Here is a 7,235-nt window from a genome sequence, read left to right on the forward strand (position 1 = left end):
AACGGAGGCAGCTGAACAGGTCCTGGGGCAGCAGATGCAGCAGAACTGGTCTGGGGCAGCAGAGGCAGCAGAACAGGTCCTGGGGCAGCAGATGCAGCAGAACAGGTCCTGGGGCAGCGGAGGCAGCAGAACTGGTCTTGGGGCAGCAGATGCAGCAGAACGGGTCCTGGGGCAGCAGATGCAGCAGAACGGGTCCTGGGGCAGCAGAGGCAGCAGAACAGGTCCTGGGGCAGCAGATGCAGCAGAACAGGCCCTGGGGCAGCGGAGGCAGCAGAACAGGTTCTGTGGCAGCAGATGCAGCAGAATGAGTCCTGGAGCAGCAGAGGCAGCAGAACGGGTCCTGGGGCAGCAGAGGCAGCAGAACAGGTCCTGGGGCAGCGGAGGCAGCAGAACTGGTCTTGGGGCAGCAGATGCAGCAGAACAGGTCCTGGGGCAGCGGAGGCAGCAGAACAGGTTCTGTGGCAGCAGATGCAGCAGAATGAGTCCTGGAGCAGCAGAGGCAGCAGAACGGGTCCTGGGGCAGCAGAGGCAGCAGAACGGGTCCTGGGGCAGCAGAACGGGTCCTGGAGCAGCAGAGGCAGCAGAACGGGTCCTGGGGCAGCAGAACGGGTCCTGCGGCATCAGAGGCAGCAGAACGGGTCCTGGGGCAGCAGAGGCAGCAGAACGGGTCCTGGGGCAGCAGAACGGGTCCTGGAGCAGCAGAGGCAGGAGAACGGGTCCTGGGGCGGCAGAACGGGTCCTGGGGCATCAGAGGCAGCAGAACGGGTCCTGGGGCAGCAGAATGGGTCCTGGAGCAGCAGAGGCAGCAGAACGGGTCCTGGGGCAGCAGAACGGGTCCTGGGGCATCAGAGGCAGCAGAACGGGTCTTGGGGCAGCAGAACGGATCCTAGGGCAGCAGATGCAGCAGAACGGGTCCTGGGGCAGCAGAGGCAGCAGAACGGGTCCTGGGGCAGCAGAACGGGTCCTGGAGCAGCAGAGGCAGCAGAACGGGTCCTGGGGCGGCAGAACGGGTCCTGGGGCATCAGAGGCAGCAGAACGGGTCCTGGGGCAGCAGAATGGGTCCTGGAGCAGCAGAGGGAGCAGAACGGGTCCTGGGGCATCAGAGGCAGCAGAACGGGTCTTGGGGCAGCAGAACGGATCCCAGGGCAGCAGATGCAGCAGAACGGGTCCTGGAGCAGCAGAGGCAGCAGAACGGGTCCTGGGGCATCAGAGGCAGCAGAACGGGTCTTGGGGCAGCAGAACGGGTCCTGGGACAGCAGAACGGGACCTGGGGCAGCAGAGGCAGCAGAACGGGTTCTGGGACAGCAGAGGCAGCAGAACGGGTTCTGGGACAGCAGAGGCAGCAGAATGGGTCCTGGGGCAGCAGAGGAAGCAGAACGGGACCTGGGGCAGCAGAGGGCTCTCAGGAAGACACTCCTTTAAACCAGGCAGCAGTGAATGCAGGTCTGGCAGCCCTTTCAATATGGTGCCAGCACCTGCCGTTGTGCCAGATGTCGGTGCCATCGGTGCCTCGTTCCCTACCTCTGGTCCTTGTTTACATGGGCCCCACGCCTCCCCTTCATTAATTGGTCGGCTGCTCCGTGATCGGGGTCGGTCGGCCACATTTCACTCGTGTGGTGACGACACCCACTTCCGGTGCCTCTGCCGAGAGCCGCACCGTTAGTTTAAAATTCAGCCCATGGGGTCAAGAGTGGAAAATCTCCCCTCTGATTCTCTCTAATTAAAATGAAGGAGACACCAAATTAAAACTGATGAAACCAGGGATTGTATCCTGGTTCTTCAATCTAGTGTTCTCCCAAATGAGCTATTCCAGCCTCACTGTGAACTCATCTTCATTGGAGACAAATATAACTCCAGGCGGAATTTCCCCACCCGTTCATTCCTCACTTCAGGGGAATGGGACCCGACCAGATCGCGGAACTCAGATTATGTTAATGTTCTGCTCTTGATATCTTAATATTATCTTGCGTTTGAGCCACTTTTAATCAGCTTCACGGACAAATTCTTCCATCATCCCTTCTCCCACATTCCCTCTCTCTCATTCATTCTTTATTCCTCACAATCCAGAAAGGGTGAGGAATCAGAGCACTGAACCGCAATCAGGGAAGGATGGGCCGAGGCTCCATGGCCTGTGGTGTGTTAGTTATTCTCATTTGGTGAGGTACTGAGCACCATATAGAGCAGGATGGGCCTGTGCTCAGTGAGCTGATCTCACCTTGTGTGGTCCTGAGACCCACACACAAAGCAGGACAGGCCTAGGCCTCATCCCCGGCCTGTGTTCAATTAGCAGATCTCAGCCAAAAGATTTTGATAAGGTTCCACACAAGAGGCTTCTCGATAAGATTAAAGGCCGTGGTATCAGTGGTAATATATTGATCTGGATTGGGAACTGACCGGCAGACGTAGGCAGAAAGTAGTTACAGATGGATCTGGATCTGTTTGGAGACCAGTTACCAGTGGTGTCCCACAGGGATCGGTGTTGGGACTGTTGCTCTTTACTATTTTTATTAATGATCTGGATGTAGGTGTAGGGCGCACCATCTGTAAATTGACAGATGATTTGAAGATCTGTGCGAGTGTTTAGACTGTAGACGATACTCGACTGTTTCAGGCTGATCTTAATGTGTTGGGAGATTGGGTTCATGACTGGTAAATGATGTTTAATTTGGGTAAATGCAGTGTTATTCATGTGGACAGGGCGAATGCTCAACATTCATACACCCTTCAGGGAAAAACATTAAAGCAGATGGAGAAAGAAAATAATTTTGAGCAGAGATCTGGATGTTCTAGTGCACAGATCTCTAAAGTTACAGCAGCAATGCTGTGAAGTGATAGTTGGAGCAAATAGAGGGTTGGGCTGCATTCAGAGGACAATTGAGTATAAAATGAGGCATATTCTTTCATGGGATGTGAGCGACACTGGCAAGGCCAGAATTTGTTACCCATCCCTAATTGTCCTTGACAAGGTGGCGGTGAGCTCCCTTCTTGAATTGCTGCACTCAATGTGGTGTAGGTACACCCACAGTGCTGTTAGGAAGGGAGATCCAGAATTTTGACCCAGCATCAGTGCATGAACAGCGATATATTTGCAGATCAGATGGTGTGTGACTTGGAGGGGAGCTTGCACATGGTGGTGTTTCCATGCATCTGCAGCCCTTGTCCTTCAAGGTGGTGGAGGTCTTCGGTTTGGAAGGTGCTGTCTGCGGAGCCTTGGTGAGTTGCAGCAGTGCATCTGGTAGATGGTACACACTACTGCCACTGTGTGTCAGTGATGAAGGGAGTGAATGTTTAAGGTGGTGAATGGGGTGACAATCAAGGCGGCTGCTTTGTCCTGGACAGTGTCGGGTTTCTAGAGTATTGTTGGTGCTGCACTCATCCTGGTTTGTGCCTGTAGATGGTTGACAAGTTTTGGAGAGTCAAAAATCAGAACATTATTGCAGTGCAGAAGGAGGCCATTCGGCCCATTGTGTCTGCATAGAATTATAGAACATAGAAAGTTTACAGCACAGGCAGGCCAAAAAACGAGCCACCCAGCTGAATCCCATTGCCCAGCATTTGGACCGTAGCCCTGCAGGTTCAGGTACTTGAGGTGCACATCCAGACACCTTTTAAATGAGTTGAGGGTTTCTGCCTCAGCTACCCTTACAGGCAGTGAGTTCCAGACTCCCACAGCCCTCTGGGTGAAAAAACCTTTCCTCATCTCCCCTCTAATTGTTCAACACATCAATTTAAATCTATGCCCCCTAGTCACTGACCTCCCTACTAAGGTAAATAGACCCTTCCCATCCATTCTATCCAGACCCCTCACAATTTTGTACATTTCAATCAAATCTCCCCTCAGCCTCCTCTATTCAACCCCAGCTGATCCAATCTTTCCTCATCGCTGCATTTTTCCAGAGCTGGCAACATCCTCGTAAATCTCCTCTGTAACCTCTCTCGTGCAATTACATCCTTTCTGGAATGAGGTGACCAGAACTGCACACAGAACTCAAGTTGTGGCCTAACTAATGATTGATACAGTTCCAGCATAACCTCCCTGCTCTGATATTCTATACATCGGCTAATAAAGGAAAGGATTCCATAAGCCTTCTCAACCAACTTATCAACCTGTCCTGCTACTTTCAGGGATTTGTGGACATTCACTTCAAGGTCCCTCACTTCCTCTACACCTCTCAGCATTCACCCATTAATTGTGTATTCCTTTGCTGTGTTTGACCTCACCAAAGGCATCACCTCACACTTCTCCAAGTTGAGTTCCATTTGCCACTTTTCTGCCCACCTGACCAGTCCATTTCTCCAGCTCTCCTAATGAGCATTTCACCACGTGCCTTGAGCTGAGTTGCTCATCACAGAATTCCCACTATCTGATTTACTCTTGTAGCCAGAGTATGTATATGAATGGTCCAGTTAAGCTTTTGTCAATGGTAACCCCCAGGATGTTGATGGTGGGGGGATTCAGCGATGGTAATGCTGTTGATCGTCAAAGGGAGATGGTTACATTCTCTCTTGTTGGAGATGGTCATTGCCTGGTACTTATGTGATGTGAATGTTACTTGCCACTTAGCAGCCCAAGTCTGAATGTTGTCCAGGTCTTGCTGCTTCTGGACACGGACTCCTTCAGTATCTGAGATGTCCCGAATTTGTCCTTTTATGAAACCTTGGTCAGGACTCACTTGGAATATTGTATCCAGTCTTGGTCTCCTCACATGATGGGTGATATTGAGGCTTTGGAAAGGGTACAGAGGAGAGACATTCGACGAATTCCCAGTATAAGACATCTTGGTTATCAAGTTAGACTAAAAGAGTTGGGACCCTACACCTTAGAGAAACCTAGAATGAGGGGTGATCCGATTGAGGTTCATAAATAATGAAGAGTCCAATTTAGCATGGGAGAGGAGTCATAACTTTATATTGGAAAAGGCCAGATGGCACCCGAATCACATTAAATTTCATTTTCAGTGGTGGGCTAATGTACCAGGATGGCCGAGTGGTTAAGGCGTTGGACTTAAGATCCAATCGACATATGTCTATGTGGGTTCAAACCCCACTCCTGGTATCTGTGCTTACAAAATGTTACTCTTTATTTCCCTGACTTTTGCCTTGCACCATCATCTCTTCTGTCATTTAATCACTCTTGCCTTCCAACTGATCACAGCTTCCTATTATTTGATCTGCCCCAGCACCGTTCCTTGGCTCTGCGCTTGCTTATAAACTGGTAAATCTTTAACTTAATCTCCTCTGTACCCTGACAATGACCTTCTCATCCTTCCTGGATTGTGGTTCCTCACAGAATTCGCTGCCTCTCCGTCTCCCCTCCAGGTAACTGAAGGCCCTGAGCCTTGGTCTCGCTTTATACGCTAGCTGGTAGTTGATTCCTTGCAGGTCTGCCACCGCTCAGGAGAAGCTCAAGACCCAGATCAAGCAAAGTATCAAGAGGAATGTGAACAAAGGCTCCCTGGTGCAGAACAAGGGACAGGGCGCCTCCCGCTCCTTCAAAATCAGCAAGAAGGAAAACCCAGGGAAAAGTGGGAAAGAAGGTGAAGAAACCAGCAGCCAAGAAATCTTTAGTGAAGAAACCAGCAGACAAGAAATCTTCAGTGAAGAAACCAGCAGACAAGAAATCTTTAGTGAAGAAACCAGCAGACAAGAAAGTGACAACAAAGAAAGTAACAGCCAAGAAAACGAGCAGCAAGGCGGCGGCAACGCCAAATAAGGCGGTGAAGAAAGCAGCGCTTCAGAAAAAGTCTCCTGCGAAGAAGGTAAAAAAAGGCAAGAGTGCGGCGGGCGGAAAGGCGCTGAAGAAAGTGCAGACATGGAAGAGCAAGGTCAAGCCGAAAGCACCGAAGTCTCAGAAAGCAGGGTCTGGAAAGAAGTGAAAGCGCGGGAAACTTGTAAACATCTGAACACAAAGGCTCTTCTCAGAGCCACCCACATCTCTCAGGAAAGAGCTGATCCCCTGATCAAATGATCCCTGTCCAGGCCCCGCCTGCAGATTCCACATGGAAATGATTTGGAGTAAATCCAGGATCCCTGGTGACTCCCCTCCACCCAGCCCTTTCCCCACTCTCTGTCATAAAACAGAGGGATGTCCGGCCCTCACTCTAACTGGGGATGTGTTCGGTGCAGTCTCAGTTCACAAATTCAGGGGGAGAGTTTGTAAGACAGTAACACTGGCGGAGAAACCCCACCTCACAACTCAAACCCCAACACATGAGTTTCTCCAATTCAGCTGGAGTCGGGTGAAAACAGGAGCTGGGATAGGCTGTGATCGGGAATGTTAGGAATGGATTTGTTCAGGGAGGAACGTACCTGGAATCTCCCAAAATAATAGTTCCTTATTTCCCCAGATGACACATTCTGCAGTGAGAGTGAAAAGTCTCTTCACTGCTTCAAATTTATTAATTGTTTGGTTCGAGATGAATAATGATTCAGAGAGTAATGACAGGATCTGAAGCTTTTCTCACACCAGCCCTTGAATGACTCAGTTTGAAGTGTCCAATGTGTGAAGCTACTGACAGGGTTTGTCAATCTGAGCAGTTTCAGCTCACTTACTGGGGGCCTGGAATCCCCGCAGTTTGACTCTGTCTCTGATTGGTCACCCGCTTCTCAATCCAATTCTTAACCAATAGGAGAATCACATATAAGTAAATAGAAGTTCTCATTGGCTTAGATTTTCCAATTGGAAAAAGCCTGGCAATTCCAGAGCAGGAAGGAATTGAAGTGATGGAAAATTTCAATTTTCAGGCAACAATTTTAAAACCTCTCATTTTCTGTTCTGTTTTACTTTATTTACCGTCACAAAATCCTGACGCGATTTTAGGAATCGTTTTCATTTGTCAATCTGTTAACTGTAAGCGGCGGGAGGATGGTCCGGTTCAGCAATTTAAAACGGGCAAATATCAGCTTCCACTCTGTAAAAGGAACAAATTAGCGACTAACCGCTTCTCACAGGCTTCTCGGGGACTGACAGAAACGAGCGGTTTCTGATCTTTTCTCCTGAAAGAGGCGGATAATGCTGCAGGGAGCAATGAACTGCCCTTCACTTTCTGGCTGCTAATACATCCCTGACTTTAAACAGTTCAAACAGCGACTGATGCTTCTGCCGGAAAATTAGCAGATTCACCAGAATGATCCCGGTCCATCATGGCCAAAGACATCCAGCTGGCCCGCCGCATCCGCGGGGAACGCACCTAAAACCCAGCTTCAGTAACAAGTGTAACAAGGGCTCTTTTCAG

General features: G+C 50.2%; 1 non-coding gene across 1 annotated transcript; it reads left to right on the forward strand.

Moving 5' to 3' along the window:
• The first annotated feature begins 4,973 nt into the window (after positions 1-4,973).
• trnal-uaa (transfer RNA leucine (anticodon UAA)) lies at positions 4,974-5,056 on the forward strand. The gene has a single exon. It is a non-coding gene; the product is annotated as a tRNA-Leu (tRNA).
• Positions 5,057-7,235: the final 2,179 nt, after the last annotated feature.

Source organism: Heterodontus francisci, unplaced genomic scaffold, assembly GCF_036365525.1.
Source record: "Heterodontus francisci isolate sHetFra1 unplaced genomic scaffold, sHetFra1.hap1 HAP1_SCAFFOLD_61, whole genome shotgun sequence".
Classification (NCBI taxonomy): domain Eukaryota; kingdom Metazoa; phylum Chordata; class Chondrichthyes; order Heterodontiformes; family Heterodontidae; genus Heterodontus; species Heterodontus francisci.